A 20468-nucleotide genomic window follows, 5' to 3' on the forward strand; every position below is an offset into this window, starting at 1 on the left:
TTTATTTACAGAAATAACTATTTTATGGAACTATTACATAAATTATGGGACATAATTATGTCCTACAATCGCACAAATCACAGGACATTTGCCATTTTTAATATTTTGGTAAGGACACAACTGCCCAGAGAGGGACTATCCCTCACAAAGTGGGACAGGTGGTAACCCTAACCATTGGGCTAGGCTTAGCAAAGGGCAGCGGCGCACAAACACGCTGCATTTCGCTTCCACTTGGTATAACAATCAACACTACAATGGAATACGGGCATTGGGTTTTAAATGTCATTTGTATGAGGGACGGGGGCTCAATATTCAGCTAGGTGCCTTTGTGTTTACTTTTTATTTTGGGTGTTCATAAAACTGTCTTGTATGCTTTGCATACATTTCAGTATCCACGGACACTGACAGGAGTGATTACTATGAGAGGCAGGCTGTACTAGTTAGCATTTTAGGTTGTGTGTCCGCAGCCGACATGTTCACACCTCCGTGCAGCACTTCGACATGCCCCCTGCACTCGCGAACATTTGATATGCACGTGGACGTTACGGCAGCATGCCTTCATTAATGTGCATATGATGCTGCTGCACCATCGTTACGCCACATGGTCGGCGCAAGGCTAACGCCGTCCTTGCGCCAAGCTTCATGAATCCCGGGGAATGTAGTTGTCTCTTATCTTGTTGGACATTGTAATGTATTTCTTCCTCAGCTGTCTGTTAAAGAGACAATGATAACTTTGTTTATCTGTATTTGAATTTGTTCCACATGTAAACAGAGATATGCCTTATGTTCTGTGTAAACATTTTTTCATCTCTCCCATTTTAACTGTTATATACATGCATGTTTGAATTATTTCAATACTTTACTAAATTCCATTGAATTCTGGAGGATAGCAGAGAAATGTGAAATGAGTCTTGAGTTTTGTTTTAAAAATGCATATAACACTGTCTGGTACAGTTAAGTGCAAAGGGTAAAAGTTATCAATTCAAGGAAGTGTGCCTTTCCTTTTCTGCAGAGATTTGTCTAATTTACAGTAATACTGAAATAAAACAGCATGTTTTCTAATAGCTTCTCAGCTGCTCATTCTTTTAGCAAAGTAACCTCTGCTCACCTCTTCAACATGCATTCTAACTAGGGTGTAGTGAGTGCCATTTCAGCCATGTTTTACATGCAGTTATAAATACTTATGAATAAACAAGTAAGTTAAGAAATTGTTTTTAATCATATTTATGTATAAAGAACTAACTTCATGTAATATTTCTGTTACAACTTTTTCCCAGCAATGGTAAACAATTGTAAATCTGTAACTGCAACTTTTATTTCATAACTTTATTATATGCAGTCAGCATCACTGATATGTAAAAGATTTGCATAGTTAACTATTGAGGTTATTATTTTAATACTCTTACGTGACATTTCTATTTATTATTGTAACCTAGTACAGTACTATATTATTGTAAGCTGTTAACACAGTACTGGTAATGCTAATTCTATTTATTATTGTAACTTGTTAACACAATACTAGTATTAATAATTCTATTTATTATTGTAACCTGTTAACACAGTACTAGTATTAATAATTCTGTTTATTATTGTAACCTGTTAACACAGTACTAGTTTTCCTCTGTCTTCAAAAGAGGATGTCTGGTTACAAATATGCTACTCATTTTAAATGCATTCCATAATATAAGTACAAGTAAATATTTTAGGTACAGAAATCTGTGTATGCAAGTCATACCTCTCAACCTCTTAAAACAAGAAATCTGGACAAAGCCATAAATAAAAGTGGGACAAAGGCCCAAAAACAGGGACATTTAAATATTGCTCTTACAAACTTAGAAAGCTGATAGAATAACAGGTTTTGCATTAGCATGGATTTTCTGAAGGGTGGAAAGTCTGAAACTCAAATGTGTGTCATTATTTTTCCGATCAGTCTTTAATGATTTGCCACTAATTTGCCAGAAAACCATAATTTTATGAAAAATGGACCAAAAATATGAAGCAAAAATCTGTACAGTTGAGAGGTATGCTGCAAGTACATGTAGTTATACAATATTTTTTAACTCTCTTTTTAAATTTTGATATATATTATGTATATAGAGGTATATATGAATTAAAATAATTTTGCTTACAGTAGAACTCTGGCCTTCTTGCCGTAACCTGGACATTCCACTCAGCCAGGTGGTCAGTGCTACACTTCTGCAAATAGTCATACCTATGGAGGCACTGCTGGCCAAAGTGGTTTAGTCCTGTCAGGGTTGACAAGTGGTCACCCAACTCCTGCTAGATATCAGTATTCTTCCACATAGTCTGATGCATGCATCCCTGGATCTTTTCCAGACATAAGTCATGCAAAAGGTGAAACATTATTAAGGTCTCTTTCTCAGATCACATAGGAACATGGCCTCCTGCCTTCATAGGTGCTGCCATCATTCAAACAGCCAGAACCATGAGGAAAATAAGGTGACAGATGTATTATGCAGGGTAAGAACGCCTCCTTTTTGCATCTGACATCACCTTGATCAAATCCATTTTTTGCTAGCATGCTTATCAGAGTAGGCATTGATATTATTGGCAAGCTTGATGTAACCAAAACTGCTTTGTCACATACTGATTTTTCTGAAAGGAAAACACTTTCCTCTTCTTTCCATAAGTCATGTCTCCTGCAAATACATTCATGTACAGTGGGATGTGCCTTCACAATAGACAATCTGTAAAAATACACCGATATGTCTCTGGACATATTTGCATAATTATATGATTCATAGATATGCATATAAATTGGCTAATTTGCATAACACGTGCAAATTGACTTGAATTTATGCCTTCAGGTTGAGCTTCACCATATTGATTCATGAATTGCCAAGATAGGTGGCAAATGTCTTCAGGTACAGCAGATATCTCAAAGTAAGGAAAACTTTATAAATACTTATTTATTAAAATACATTTCAACAGATACTGCAACACTGATTTAAAGCTGACCTTCAATACATTTTGATAAGTAGTGTGCATGTATTAATTTTACTCAATTTGTTGAAGTTGCCTGACATGTGCAGTGCATTGTAATTTTAGTAAATGATCATTGGATCACTAACGAACTTAGGGCTCTGTAGTGATTGTGCTTACTTAGAAAAATACTTATTGTATTAGAGAAATTTCAGTTTGCAAAGACAGGAATAGGCAGGTGTGATAAATGTGATGTTCTGCTACTGACAGGGAGGGAAAAATACATGACAATAGCAGACAGTAGTGCAAACTGTTTTTTGTGTAACTGCTGTCATTATTGAATAAACTGTAGTTGTGTATTTTACATAACATTTTGTTTGCGTTATTTATTTATTTAGTTGGTTATTTATATCTGTGGTTGGCGGGAATAGTAGTCTAGTGGTTTCTACTTTAAAACAGCTGATGTCATCCAAACAGTACTGTGACTGTGGCCCTTTTTTTTCCCCACTTTTCTTTTTTGTTTTGGTACTGTTGGAGAATATGAAATCAAGGCCTAGACATGAAAATTGTGTACTTATGGCAGCACTTAGGGCATAAGGAAGACTTCTTTTTGGTGAATGCGGCTTAGACAAGTGAAGAGGAGCAAAGCCTAGAGCCAAATATTTGCTGAAATAAATGCAGTTGGAGGCAGAAACAGATAATTAGCACAGTGCAAGAAAAGGGCAAATCATATGGTAAAATGTGCTAGAAGTAAGGCCAGGCAGAATGCAATATCCACGACTACTATGGGAGGGAGGGTCTGAATCTTATTAAGTTACCACCAGATGATGAATACCTTCTGTCCATTTATGGGGATGACTGTAATACAGATGATGGTGCAAATTAAATAATTAGAAGTGGTGTGGAGACTGTTCCATCAGACCAAAGTCTGCAGCAGCATTTGCATACACTGCGCCTGAGGGTTGGTTTAAAATGTATACCTATTAGTCTAACCTGAATGTTGACAAGCATTGCTGTAATTAAACATGTCTTAATTCATTATTATTAGGTCAGCCTTGTACAACAGCAACTAATGAAAAAAAGGAAGAGTGCATGTTAAGTGTCGCACTCACCACATTGTAAGCATGCTATACCATATGCTGATGCATTGTTATTAATGTCTTATAATGATTTATTTTAAAAAGTCAGCATCATAAGCAAACAGTTCAACTGTACCAATAAACAAGCAGAAGGTTACTGTTAGCTGCCTGTCAGGAACCAGAATCTGCCACATAACACAAGCACTCAGTTCACTCCAGAACAAGTACAAATATGACTCTGTCATTGTTCATGTTGGTGTGAATGACCTGAGATGTACCTCCCTGGACTACATGAAAAGAGACATGGAAGAGCTCTCTGATCATGTAGCCCAGGCTGGTATGACCCTGACCCTGAGTAGCATCCTGCCCTCACCAAGAATGATACCTCAGTATAAAGAAAAAATGATCAATTTCAACAATTGGCTAAGCTTCTGGTGTCATTCAAAGGGGATCCAGTGTCTGTCAGCCTGGGACGACATGCTCGACAAGCCGCGTTGCTTCACAAGAGATGGCTTGCACCTGTCACCCCTAGGCTTTTGAATACTGGCCAAGGCTCTTGCTGCCCCCATAGTGCCTTTTTTAGGCAAGGCTCAAAAGTCAAACCCATCTCCGTAAACAGCACAATTAACAAAAAACTGAGGGTTATGCTACTCAACGCCAGGAGTTTAAATCTCAAAATGCATGCGCTCGAAGCACCGGGCTACAACTCATACCACACATTTCAGCCACAGAACATGGACCAAAACGCAAAAGGAGGGGGTGTATCCATATTCATCAAGGATACCTACACCTCCAGGTTAGTGGCGCAGCATGATACCTCTGAGATCATCCATGTGCAATTAACATCGGGCAAATCTGCAATGCAAATTGTGGCCTGCTACAGATCACCCTCCATGACCCAGGACCACCACTCCACCTTTCTGGAGACACTGGAAAACATGAATGTCCTACCAAACACCCTGATATTGGATGATTTCAATTACCCTACCACTCACTGGGAAAACTACTCAAGTACAAATTTCCAGGCCCAGCGCTTCCTGGAATTCATCAATTCAAACACCCTGGATCAGCTGGTAAACTCCCCTACCATAGTTGAAAACATATTGGACCTGGTCATCACCAACATGGGTGACAGGTGTTCCACACCGGAGGTTAACCCATCACTGGTTAGATCAGACCATAAACTAATCACTCTGGATGTCCACACCCCACCACCATCCCCAACTAAGGAAACCAGAGTAAAAAACTTTTCTAAAGCAAACTTCACCTTACTTAAGAGAGAGGTGGTAAGTTTCACAGCCTCCACGCTAAAGGATAATGCTGCCCAAGATGCAGAAACCTTTACAAATGCACTCTATTAGCACCTACAAGGATGCATGGACAGTGCCATGCCTAGGAAAACCAAGACTCACTCCTCTAAGAGAAGGAAACCAGTTTGGTGGACCCCTGCAATAAACAGGTTTACAATAGAAGGAGGAAACTAGTTCAGAAAAATAGCAAATCCCAAGAAGGAAAGAAATCCCTGATCAGTATCAGTAAGAAACTGAGGTCCCTCATGAAATCATCCAAGGCTAACTTCGAAAGAAAAATAGCCAAAGATTCAAAAGATAACCACAAAGCCTTCTTTAGCTATGTTAAGAATCTAAGTAGCAACTCACAGATATGCACTGACCTAGTGCAAAATAGCACAAAATATACTGAACCTACTGATATTGCCAACATCCTGGAAGATAGATTCAGTGCAAACTTCACCCCCCACCCTCACCTCCAAAAGTGCCCACAACAATACCGGAAAAGTGTAGTGTCCCAAAAATCACAGACGCACAGGTGAAAACAGCCCTTTCAAAAGCCAAAAACACACACAGTGTCAATAGGACTAGATGGTGTCCCAGGCTGCGCCTTGCATGAACTGCAGAATGAACTAACCCCTCACCTAACCAAGCTGTTCAACCTCAGCCTCTCCACAGGCTATGTGCCCACAGAATGGCACACAGCAACGGTTATTCCTCTCCACAAAGGAGGAGCCACAACTGACCCTGGTAATTATCACCTCATAAGCCTGACTAGCCTGGTCTGCAAGGCTATGGAGCGCATCATCATGGAACTCATTAACAAAGACATTGGGAACCTCCAAACACTTGACCCGACCCAGTTCGGCTTTGTTAAGGGCAGATCATGCCTACTAAACCTGGTTGACTTCTTTGAGACAGTCACCAAGGCCATAGATGAGGGAAAGGTGGTTCACACAGCATACCTTGACCTCGCCAAGGCTTTCGACACCATTCCCCACTCAGGTATTACACAAAAACTCACCAGCCTGAACATAAACCCCTATGTCATGAGATGGGTTGCCAACTGGCTTACATATAGAACTGACACGGTAAGAATAGTGGGCTCCAGGTCCAACTCTAAACCAGTCACAAGTGGTGTCCCACAAGGCTCGGTCCTGGGGCCCGTACTGTTTGGCATAAACTTCTCAGAAGTACAGGCAAACACAGGAGGACTATGGCTAACCAAGTTCACCGATGACTGCAAACTGGGAGCCATAATTGACTCTCCTGCTGACACAGACATCCTCCAAAAAAGCCTTACTAAGACTGACACCTGGTGTCAAAATCATGGCCTCAAGCTAAATGCCAAAAAATGCATAGTCAGCCCATTTGGGAAAAACAAAACACCCACGAATTACCACATAGGTGGCAGCCCCCTTAATACAGAAGAGGTAATAAGAGATATGGGGACCCAGGTTGATAGTAATCTCTCCTTTGACAATCATATTGCCAAAGTAGTTAGGAAATCCTTCTATGTGCCCCATCTAATAACTAAAGGGTTCGCATCTAGAAATAAAGAGGTTATAGTGCCCCTCTACTCATCACTCATTAGTCCCATCATAGAGTACAATGCCCCATTTGGGATGTACCTTACAAGACACTTCCAACAGCTGGAAAGACCACAAAAGTACCTCACCAAGTGGATTACTGGTCTCAAACATATGTCCTATGCAGCCTGACTGAAAAACTCCAGCTGTACTCAGTGGCATATAGTTTACTCAGAGGTGATCTCTGCCTGATTTACAAAGCCATGTCCAACTCAGAATTGATGTACATGCTCCACCTAAAGAATTCCAAGTCACTGCGAGCCATATGATCTAGTGAGCTAAACCTCACTGCAACAATAAATAGAACATGCTGGAGGGATAGATTCCTGTCACAGAGACTCCCCATGCGTTGGAACAAAATTCCAAATTACATCACTAACACTCTTCAAGAGGAACCTTGATGAGTGGATGGGTAACAGAAAATACACCCCTGTGATCACTTCATTGGCTCTGCTTGACAGAGGATCAGTTAATTAATCAATGGGGCGGCGAAAACCGACACACTCTGGTTAAGCTTATAAATGCCCTCGAGCAGATGGCTAGTACCTACCTATGAACCTATGAACCTATGAACATGGATGATGTCAGCAGTAGAATGTATGCTGCTGTTGTTGTTGATGATGATGATGATGATGATATAGTTATATTTTAGAGGCAGCCTGAGGGAAGTGGCAGCAGTTCTTAAGTATAATGGCAGGTTCTCTCACCTCACAACATGGTAGTAACTCTACAGAAAGTGACAGTGCATTACAAAGAATAACACAAGCTGACATTCCACTCACACTTATACAGCAAGAACAGCCCTGCACTTCTACACCACTATCTCCACACACAAAGGAACACTTTAGGGATGGTGGCAGACATACTGAGAGCAGATTGTTCACAGTGACAGCATGACAAACATGTGCCAGACACAGGAATTATTTACAACTATCTTAGCAAACACATAACATATTGGCTGTCCAACAAAAAAAATGCCATAACATTGTTAGGGTTCAAAGCACTGCAACAGAGAGTCCACTAGAAATGGTCAAAGTCCTACAGGGTATGCGTGATGATTTTCAACACTACTTTGAATTGGCAGAGAGCTGGAATAATGCCATGGTATCACTGATGCATAGTATGGTGGCACATCAAGAATCAGTTGCAGCCTCCATTCATGCACTAGTCAGGATACACCAGAGTCAAGCTAGGTGCAGTCTTACAATGGGCAGTGGATGGGGTGGGAGATATCACATGATACTATCAGTTGTTTTCAAGACAGCAATGTCAGATCCCTGACAACAGGATCATCTTCCTTCAGAATATCACACCACTGGACTAACTCACCTTACAGTTCTCATGGTATCCTGTCCTCCAAATCAGTTGCACCATCACATGGGCTTTTAATAGGAGATGTGTGTGACTTATTTGAGCTGGAGCTACTATGAATTACATCCATTGACAGTTAGATGGAATGTGTTTTTTTTTTTTTTTTTTTTTTTTGAGGGAGTTGTGTATATGTTTATTTATTACATCTGCAGCTATTTATTTACACCAGACTCTAAATTTGAATCATTTACATAACGTCATGTTCTGTTGGAATTGGATTGTAGGGAGGGGGAGAGTCTCTGTACATCTATGAAGTACATGAATGATCACTGGACAAAAATTAATGATACATGGCTTACCATTACTTCTGGTTGCAGTCAAATAAGAAATCACATAGTAATGAGCAAACATTTCCAGGTCAAATACATCATAAGGAAATGACACATTAAAGTAAGCATCTTACCATATAAACTTACTGCTGCCGCTATACCCTCCTCACTGTACAAATGATGAAAGTTTCTGAAGTCAAGAATTTATTTTGTATGACACTGAAAAACAATCTGATGTGCAGTACAACAGAACACATAAAAGAGAAATGGCATATATAAGTGAATGCTTCATTATTGCTGGTATTGCTTCCTATTGCCTAGTGAATAAATAATTAAAGCAAAAGTTATTCAATGCAGCAGGTACAATTGTTGATTTCTTTATTGATTTGATGCCTTTCAGTGAGCTGTAAGGCAAGCAGGCAGTAATACAAACCTTTTTTAACATGAAAGAGAATGTCTGATGAACAGTGGCAGCAGGCCATGCACTGCACAGCATTGTCCACAGATATCACTGCATTCATCAGTTATACTATATGTGTTTATTACAATAAAAAGAAAACACTAGCCTAAATGTTCTGGTCCATATTTCTAGACTAGACAGTCTCTTAACCTGTGCAGCTGCATTCCATGCACACGCCTGCGGCAAAGGATCCCTTACTAGTGCTGCTGGCTAGTCATCATTAGTGAGTGAGACTAGAACTGGGAGCAGATGTGATGGCATGGGTCACTTACCACCAGGCCAGTGCATAATCATATTATGCAGAATCCAACAGGCAGTAAACATCCAGCATGCAGGAGATGGGTCATACTGAAGAGCAACCCCCAGACTCATCCAGGCACCTGAAATGGCTCTTCAGTACAGGAGATGGGTCATACTAAATAGCAACCCCCAGACTCATCCAGGCACCTGAAATGGCTCTTCAGGTGGCCAAATGCCCTCTCAATGTATGGGTCTGGGACAGACAGAGATGTGTCCTCTGCAGCTCCAGAAGAATTTCTCACTGGAGTCATGAGCCAAGGCTCCAGTTTTTGACAGGTATCTTCTTTAAATAAATAAATATATAAATATATATATATATATATATATATATATATATATATATATATATATACATATGTATATATATATATATATATATATATATATATATATATATATATATATATGTATATATATATATATATATATATATATATATATACATACATATTTATGCTTCCCCTTTATAATCTTGAAATATTGAAATCTCGAATTTCAGTATCTTAAAACCATAAAGGCGAACGCTCAAAATCCCGAAACACAAAATTGCGAACATTAACACACCATACACTACACAATACACACACCATCCTACCCACACAACAACAAATCAAACAACAAAACATGCACAAACACAATAACACAAATCAACACACATACACTATATATAAGCAGGGGGACAAGCCTCCCTGTACCCCCCTACTTATATATACTAACTCCGAGATTGCACAAACAGAAAAAGACAGCAAACTCGTACCCAGACATTATACAGTCCCTTGCACACACACACACACACACACACACACACACACACACACACACACACACACACACACACACACACACACACACACACACACACATCCAACACTTACACACTCATCCTTTCACTTGCCTACCCTAACCCACACGTACAACTTACTAACACACTCACATATATCCAAACTCCCTCCCAAAACCCTTACAAAACACCCACTTACCTTAAATCGCACCTAAATCCACACACTACACTGGACACTATCCACACAAAACACCGCATGTAACTCAGCGTAAAGTCATAACCACAAATTCAAGATATTCAAATTTGCGATTGTGCACTTTCGTTTATATATATATATTTATATGATTTACTATCAAAATGTGGAACCACACTTACACAAAACTGGGATGGCTGAATGCATGTTTTCCAATTTCTGTAATCCCAATCCAGAAATGTTTGAATCCTCATTAAAGAATGGTAGTGTGCATTCACTAATGTGGGATCAACTTTCTGATAACAGATTGCACTACAGTGGGGATCAAGACATTTACTCTTTTCCTCTCTGTAGTGTGATCTTAAAGTTGGAATATATGATATGCAAGGCGTGTGGGGGGTGCAGGGGGGCTTATAAGCCTGCAAAGTCATTACCATTAACATGTAATTTCAACACTGGAACTTCTGGTGTTTGAATGTCTAGTCCTTGGTTACCATTTCCAACATTTTGGTAATTCTGTATTGCCAAATTTGGATAACAAATTTGACCAAAAAGTGGAAAAGTGGAAAATTGTTTTGATTTTCCACATTTTGATAGTAAACCAAAATATATATGTATCTATATCTATCTATCTATATATATATATATATATATATATATATATATATATATATATATATATATATATATATATATATATATATATGCTGGTACATATACACACATATATATATATATTTATATATATATATGTATATATATATATATATATATATATATATATATATATATATATATATATATATATATGTATGTATATAAAGAAAAAGAGAGAGAGAAGTAGGAGGAGAAAAAGGTGAGGGGAGACAAAATGGGAAAATAAATATTAATATACACCAATAAGGTTTAACATCAATAATTACATAATAAAATAAAAACAAAATTCAACTTACCTACCCGATGATTGCTAGGAAGATGGCCTTCGATAAAATACCCCACTCGGGTATCATTGAAAAACTCATCAGCTTAAATGTTAACCCATACATCACAAGATGGGTCGCAAACTGGCTGAGTGACAGAACCCACAGGGTCAGAGTTGCTGGCGCCATGTCAGACTCAAAGCCTGTCACAAGTGGTGTACCACAGGGCTCAGTCCTGGGCCCACTCTTGTTTGGCATCTACTTTTCCGAAGTACAAGCAAACACAGGAGGGTTATGGCTGACAAAGTTTGCAGATGACTGCAAACTGGGCGCCATAGTAGAAAACACATCTGACACAGATATCCTTCAGAAGGGTCTCACAGAAACGGATAACTGGTGCCAGAGCCATGGCCTAAAGTTAAATGCCAAAAATGCATAGTCATACCCTTCGGGAAAAACAAGGTTACCCCTAGCTACCAAATAGGTGGCAATCCACTGAGCACAGAAGAAGTTATCAGGGACCTGGGGTCCCAGGTTGATAGTAGTCTGTCATTCGACACCCATGTAGCTAAAGTAGTTAGGAAGACCTTCTACATTGCCCACCTTATCATGAAGGGATTCTCATCTAGATCAAGGGAGGTCATAGTCTCCCTATACTCATCACTCATCAGACCAATGATTGAGTACAATGCCCCATTCGGAATGTATCTGACCCGACACTTGCAGCAGCTGGAGAGGCCACAAAAGTTCCTCACCAAAAGGATAAAGGGTCTCAAACATCTGTCCTATGCTGCCCAACTGAAAGAACTCCAGCTCTATTCAGTCGCCACGCTTGCTCAGAGGTGACCTTTGCCTAACATACAAGGCCATGTCAAACCCAGATTTGATGAATATGCTTCACCTCAAAAATCTAGATCCATCAGAGCCACAAGGGCGGAGACTTAAACCTCGACACGGCTATTAATAGGACGTGCTGGAGGGATAGATTCATCACCCAAAGACTCCCTATGCTGTGGAATAAAATCCCGGTATATGTGAGGCAGAGCACCTCGCTGGCCTTGTTCAAGAGAAATCTTGACCAATGGATGGGAGATCGCAGATATACCCCAGGGATTACCTCAGTGTCACTGCTAAACAGAGGCACAGCAAAATAATGGGTATAGTTCCCCATACTAAAGGGGTGGCGTAAGCCACAAAACTATGGGCTAGGCTTGTAAATGCCCTCGGGCAGATAGCCTAGTATGAACCTATGAACCTATGAGGTAGAGTGAGCTAGTGTGCCAGATATGAGAATCATGTGCACTGTAGGATGCTGGGCAGAGACATTGGTGCTGCACCTCCATGCATCACACCCTACCTGCCAATTGATGGACTACTAGACCTTCCTATTGCAGTACATCTCCCCCTATGGACCAGTAGGGGCTCTAATTGCAGTATGGGTGTAATCTATCACACTGAGTACCACAGGGAAATGTGCCAGACCATAAAGGACACACATAGTCCTGGTTTGGTCCTGAGGTGACACCAGGATATAGATTTATTTATCCACATGTGCCAAGAGTACATCCAGGAGCTATTTTAGTATCCTTGTGGCAGAAACTTTTGAGATCCCAAGCGTGTCCCCAGTCTATCTCTGGAAAGTCACCATAGCAAGTATAGTGAGGGCTATACATACTTTTCTGTCTATGGAAATAACAAGTCCACACATTCCTCCACTACCCCTATGGGGGTCAAACATGCCCACTAAAACCCTTATAATACCCCTGTCCTCTCTAAACCTGTGTAGGATTTCTTGATTATCAGAGGTATAATGCGTAATCCTTTGCTTATGCTTATCCTTCCACTTTCTTGGTAGGTGAGTGCCACTGGGCTCAAGCGGTTTTGGCTTGGCAAAGTCAAGTCTTCAACTCAAAAGTAACAGAGCTTGCCAAAGAGATAGCATTTTCACTAATTGCAACTCTGATATATTTGGTGATGCTTCCCTTTTTATAGAGCATTGGTGAACAGAGTAGAAAAGTGGGGAAAATTGACTATGAATTGAAAATGGTGTAAAATAGTCTTCATTAGCATACAAAGATTTACATCACCCCTCATTTGTATCACATTATCTGCCCATTTGCATAAGTATATTAAAGGTCAACAACATTGGTGTAAATGTTCTCTGTGAATCGCAGCTCAGCTGTGCTCATTTGCACATGTCCCTGAAATCTTGTAACTGACTATGAATACCAGCCATAGTGTAGCTTTTCCAATTACTTGCAGCTAGAAATTTCCAGACACCTAATACCGTGTGTTTCACAGCAGACAGTGGATTTTTGTGCATATTTATAGGCCTAATGTGATAACACAAACATTCTGTGAGAATGTAAGAACAATTCTGCTAAATGAAAGAAAGCCATTATGTCTTGATGACATACATGAGCATGTGTATAGCCGGCAGTGTGTTCCAGGGAGAAGCAACTAAACAAATGAAGGTAGTACTTGACTTTCATTTAAAGGAAATCACTGATGTAAATGGGCATGCCTTCGTTGATGGTTGGATGTTGAGCTGGCAACTCGGCGTTCGTGAAAATCTACTGCCAATCATTAGCGGACCGGATTTCTGCTGTGGCGACCCCTAACCGGGAAAAATCCGAAAGACACAACACAACATTAGAACAGTACCTTGAAGGATGCGCAGTAGCAAATCCTGCCCTAACCATGCCTCTAGCCTGGCAATGGGCGCCAGTGCATTGATGTTGCTAAATATTAATTTCTGTGCCGAAATGAATATTGATGGCCATATCTGCACAAAAGGAAGCATACCTATATCTATCTGTCTATCTATCTATCTATATCTATATATATATATATATATATATATATATATATATATATATATATATATATCTGTCTCTCTCTATATACATATATATATATATATATATATATATATATGTGTGTGTGTGTGTGTGTGTGTGTGTGTGTGTGTCTGTGTGTGTATAATTTTATAAAATATACCACAGTGATTTGACTGTCACAAACCTAACATTCAATTACCTTACTTACAGATTGTGTTAAGCACCAGATAAAGTAAAACGCATTTAATTTAAAATGGCTCATTTGAATTATAACAGCTACCAAATACAACATCCCTGTATGTTAAAAAACAGTGCAACTGACTGGCATGCAAAAGTAAAAGGCAACAACATCCTTGTACATTAAAAAAAATCAACTTTTTATTTGCGGACACTCTTCCACAACATTTTAGATGTACTCTATGCGTAGCCCTGGCAACAGCAATTTCACAAAAAAATTCCATTACTGTAGTTAACACATCATAAAACATGTGGGACTACCAGTACTACAATACTGTGGACAGCAGCAATGAACCATTTCAGTGAAGACAACTGCACTCCCTATCTTGTGAATCAAGTGACAATTGTACCCTGCGATTGAATGGGCAGGAAGCCATTGTTCGAATGTGTAGGTGTTAAACATGGAAATAGCTAGGAATGTTGCTGGTGCTTGCAAAAATGAAGTTGGTCTGAAAATGCTTACATTACTGAGTGCAATGCTTGTCAATTTTCCCAGATAGCTTGTCTGTGTTTCCTGCAATTTTCATGTAAGGGTTTGAAATTGCTGTCGGAGTCAACCTGCTTTCTGTCATATTACCCCTCATCACTGAGGTTGAATTTGTTATCGGATCTGAATATCAAACAGTTGTCATGAATATTGACAAGACATGAATGCAAATTAGCATGCCTGCCAGTCATCTGTGGTTTCCACCCACATTTCTCCTGTCAATCAGTGCTGACACACCCAAAGCTGTGCAAAATTAAGTGTGAGGTACTGTTCTAATATTATGCCTAAAACTCTTATCTATGAATCTATCTGTCTATCTATCATTGTATCCACAGATTATAGTGCATTGCTTTCATAATACTGCTTCCAAGTTTGTTTTACATCTTAAGATTATCATGAAGCACTTTATTCGAAATTGATACTGCTGGCGAAATGATATTTAGGGGGTCAAGAAAACAAGCTTTCAAGATATGACACATACGGGCCAGTACAATATTATTGTCTTTTGGTAGTATAATCTTTTACTTTGCTTTATAAAGCACTTAACATATCTAACTCCACTCCTGATAATAAGATATAACTAACTAGAAGTTAAAGCAAGAAATGGTTATAATTCCCTGCTAACAACAGCCATTACTTTAAACCCATCTAAAATGGCGGGAAGTATTAAAAAATACGGGTTAGCGTTTTATTTATTTATTGAAATGGAGAAGAGAGGCGAATCATAAATAATTGCACTGTGTTACATAACAATCTCTTTAAGCAGCATAAGTTAGATGCTGATGTTTTGGCACTTTAAAAAATAATATTGACTTTGTCATTTTTCTAGCAACATAGGAAAGTAATACCTTCACTTTGAAAATCAAAAACATATTTTCCTGAACAATTGGTTATTTCTGTTACTGCGTGAAGAAGTAAACAATAAACAGCATGCTGGATTAAGCAGATATAAGTGTGATTTCCAACATCTTTACTTACCTACTGTGTGACATTCAGAAAGTTATTTAACAGCCTTACTCTGGCTTTAAATATTCCTAGCCAACAACTGATTCAAAGAAAAGGTTAACAGCATCTTTTCTATAATGTGGCAAAGCTACATTTACATAATGACCATGCAAACAATGTGTTAGCAATAAATCAATGATAATTATATGAAGGTTTAAATCCGAGGGATTAAACAACCATGGAGTATAAAACCTTGCATCCATAAAACAAGCACTGCATGAACAGCTTGTTTGCTATGGATTTGCTAATTATTTTCTAATAGTGCTGAGTGATATGAGATAAAACCAAATGACTCACTCCCTTAGGACTTTTTTTAAATCATCATTGATTTAATTTTCATAATAATGTTACCTTCAATCCCAGCAAGAATATGCATTTCTTTACATGTTTTGCTGTTCTTACTATTTGTTATCTGTGCAGTATATTTTAAACAAATTAACATTTGTTATTGCTGTTGTGCCAGACATATGCAAGATGGCTATGTTCTTTCTTACGCCTCTGCTCTGAAGTATGTAAAATGTCAGTAATCCAGAATATCTATATCTTTGTATTACTAAAGGCATGGAACACATACATGATGTACTGTTTATTCTGTGCTGACATTATCCGTCGGGTGACCACAATATATTGGTAATGTGCATCAGGCTTAGACATGGAATACAAGCAAAGCAGCAGTGACTAACCAATACACCTCCTGCTTAAATTAAGCATTCCATGGCAGTGACCTATATTAATGTAATTCTTAGTGTCATCATTTTTGTAATTGTTAGACAACCAGTATCCTACCTATAGTGTACTCAGTAGCATTTTAACCAATGTCATGTGTTTGCATTTTCACTGAGTGAATATACATGTAATCAAATTGGGCAGCTGGTCAAACTTAACTTATTATAGTGTTAACTAGTGCAGTTAAAAAACGGTAGTTATTTTATGCATTTTATACTTGTTTTATAGATTTTATACTATTGTAGTTTGTATGTAACAAATTAAAATGCTTAAATATCTAATATTTACTGATCTTGATGTCATCTACAATATAAGTAGCTCAGCAGACAGCACACTTGTCATTGATGCTGTGAAGATCTGAAGTCTATAGGTTCTATTCAGTCATTGGCTGTTTGGATTCATGTTCCTGGACTAACACTTTAATGAGGCATTGCCAAAAATGCTACACTCCTTTTATACCAGCCTTTGAATGAGATGCTAAACTAATGTCCCATCTGTAAGAGCTGAGTATAAAACATCCTGCAACACTTAACAGAATATAGGAATTTTCATCATATCCTGGCTACAGAATATGATACTGCATATAAATACCACCTTGTGTCTCCCCTTAAAGGATCCACACATGCCCAGTGGGGCTGGCCTTGTCAACAAAAAGTAAACATAAATAAATAAGTAAAACGGTGTTCTTTGTTTACAGGAACATTCAGATGCCACAGAAACGTAGCAGTCGGTGTATGCTGCGATTATTATGCATTTTCTGTATTACTTCAGGACAATTTAGTCATTGTGCATATGAGATTTACTTAGAAATGCTTTGCTGATCTGTATTGAGGTACTCAAATAGCAGGCACTCCATGATGTCTTGTAAGGCTACTTATACCATAACTGTTTGCTCTTTCTCTTAGTTTACACAGACATTAGAGTTAGCTATAATATTTATGAAGGTACAGTAATGTTCGACTTTGCTGGTTCCTAAAAACTGTGTTTATTTTATATGTGTTTTGTGTTTTACACTCTGGTTGTGTTACTTTATCAACTATATACTCTTCTTTTGTTTGGAGTTTTGCTTATCACAAGCCACGTTCTTAGAGTTTTCTTAAGCTGCTTTTGATAAGCTAATCCAGAGGTACTGAAACCAAACCTAAGTGGAACTATTCCATTATTGTAAATATGCCAAAATAAAACTAAGTTATCTTTCTGTTGGCAGCATGATATAGCCACCTTATGTACTTTAAAGATGATTTAAAGCCGACAGCTATGACATCTGCATGCAAATATGATAAAACTGGCAACACGTGGAGGAAAAAAAATGTAATGAAGTCAGAGAAGCAGTCCTCAATGAAAAGAAAGTAAGATGACCCACCTTCAGTGATCATCACATCAACAATCTGCAAACACCTTAGACCCATCTATTAAAATTCAGTCAGTTTTGAAAACTATTTGGCATAAGTTGGAACGAAAACAGGAAAAACTTTTACTTTTACTGGTCATGGGCAAACTGAAACAAAAGTGGATGACACTAACAGCAGAAGCCAGTTACCAAGGAAAATAAAAAATGTGTCAGCTTTTGTCTTTACTGCCTTCAGGAATTGTGTAGCTGCCAAACACACACACATTGTAGCATGAGCCAAACAGGAGGAAATGAGGGCTTTGTGCTTCCCAACCAATTATTTTCATTTTCCAGTTTAGTTTCTCCTCAAGCAAACAAAGCACATTAATCAACATGAGAAGGGAGAACTTAAAAGCAAATCTGGAGTATCTCAGTTAAGAATTACTTACCTGCTGTCTAATTCCATGGTGCAGAGCAATAGAGCCCTGACTATGACTCATATGGCTGTAGTCCAATTAATGGCTCTGACATAGTAGGAGCTAAGCTGGAATTGGAATGACTGACATGTGTCAGCATGTCCATCCGAGAGGGTGAAGTTAAGGTCAATTTCTGCTTGAAAATGGACATTAAGACTGGTAGGTAATGCCATAGTTGTAAGGCAGGCAATTGGTTGTTTGGTAGCTGGGGAAGTTTGAACTGGCATGTTACCATGCTAAGTGATGCTTATGACATCATGCCCCAGCTACATCTCAGTTAGGCTTCCCTGCTGCCTTCCATATCCAGTAAACCCCCTATCCCCTGACTATATTCTTCTCAACTCTCACTATTTGAAAAGTGGGACAAACATCTCACTTAAAGAAGATACCACCAGAACACTTTCTCTAAACATGGAGGGACCACCATTTTCTAGCCATATGGGAGGGAAAATGTATAGGTTAATATGGGACGCAAAGGGCAAATATCATTAGTGAAGGGAAGGGGGAGTTTTAGAAAAATTAATTACTGACCTGATTTTCTATATTATAAACACATCGTTTACTTGCCCGAATACCTAAACATCGACACATATTCCGCAAACCACAAATACACCGAATGCCCTAAACTGCAAAATTCAAAAAGTCGAACTGTCATAGTTGTCCCACCCCACCACCCACTACATACTACCTACACAAACAAACTAAATAAACCACATACATATACTAACCAAAACCCTACTTCTAACCCTAAACTAAACCCTACTTCTAACCCTACATTAAATCTTAAATATACCACCATGTATGCACTTAACTTAACCCGCACCCTAACCCTAAGAGCCGTAACTATCGCACACTTACCTTAAAAAGCTAAACCCAAACAAACTAAATAATCCACACACATACACTTAACAAAAACCTACTTCTAACCCTACACTAAATCTAACATACATTACCATCTATGCACTTACCTTAACCCGCACCCTAACCCTAAGTTACATAACTATTGCACACTTACCTTATGGAGCTATACCGCAGAAGGGCCAACCATGACCATTCAACGTTTCTGATTTCGTGCTTCTGGACGATCAATGTTTTTGCAGTTCGATGAAGACGTGTTGACATTTAGGCGTTCGGGTAAGTAAACGTTCATGCTTATAATATAGACCCCTTTTCTCAGATAGGAGGATTCCTCAAGCAGCCCTCTCTGTTTCATATCACAAAACACCCAGTCACAGCTCACTTGTGATTTCCATCTAAGATGTTTTTTCAGGCTTGTGGTCAAATAACAGGTAACTGAAGACACTTTAGTAAATTACTGAGAGCTGATAAACCTCCTTCTATTTTACTTGTAAACCAGCAGTCATTTTACTGACATTTAGTTCAGTGAAGCACTCAAAATACACATGGCAGAAAAAGCAGTGGCAGACCATGGTGATGACATGCATCCCCATTTCAACAATCAGAACCTGCAGCTTGGAGTCCAAAAATGATTAGATTAGGTATGCTCTCTTTTTTTTGAAAATGTCTGCATTTACTAGTTTACTTTGTTCTCCACTTCTACAGTCTGCATGATTTATGCAGTAATGGAAACATACAATGATTTAGTTGCATCATGCTGACTGCAACTCACGTCACGCCTCTAAACATATTTGATGCCTTAGCATAGGAATGCTGTGATACAGTCACATTAAGTTGCTCATTCCTCCCATTAAAAACAACATTCATGCAGTACAAAGTGGCCCCTGTAAATAAGGCACTGGAGAAAACATTAGAGCAAAAATGCTGTGAAAAATCCTGGGGTTGTCATCTACAGTTCCTTGATATCAGCCACTAACTACAACTACCATTTAATGAGGTAGGACAAGTAAAATAAGCAATATGTTTTTCTTTGCTTCTTCCCCAGCTATCTGCAGTGTCACTTCTGTGTAGATTTCAATACTGCTTGCTTCAATGCATGGTTGGTGGCCACATAACTCTTGCTAATTGAAATGATAAGGGTTCAGAATTGTTTCCATTAGTGCATTGTTCACATTAGTTGCTTTAATATGCATGATATTACATTGCCAGTTTTATTTGCCTGAATGTGTGATGTTTGTTGCCTTTTAATGCACCTATCAACCTTGGATATTCATAAATTCCAATGCCCTGGATCAACTAATCCATAGTCCCACCA

This window comes from Protopterus annectens, chromosome 1.part0, assembly GCF_019279795.1.
Source record: "Protopterus annectens isolate FY-2018-M chromosome 1.part0, PAN1.0, whole genome shotgun sequence".
In the NCBI taxonomy this organism is placed as follows: Eukaryota; Metazoa; Chordata; order Ceratodontiformes; family Protopteridae; genus Protopterus; species Protopterus annectens.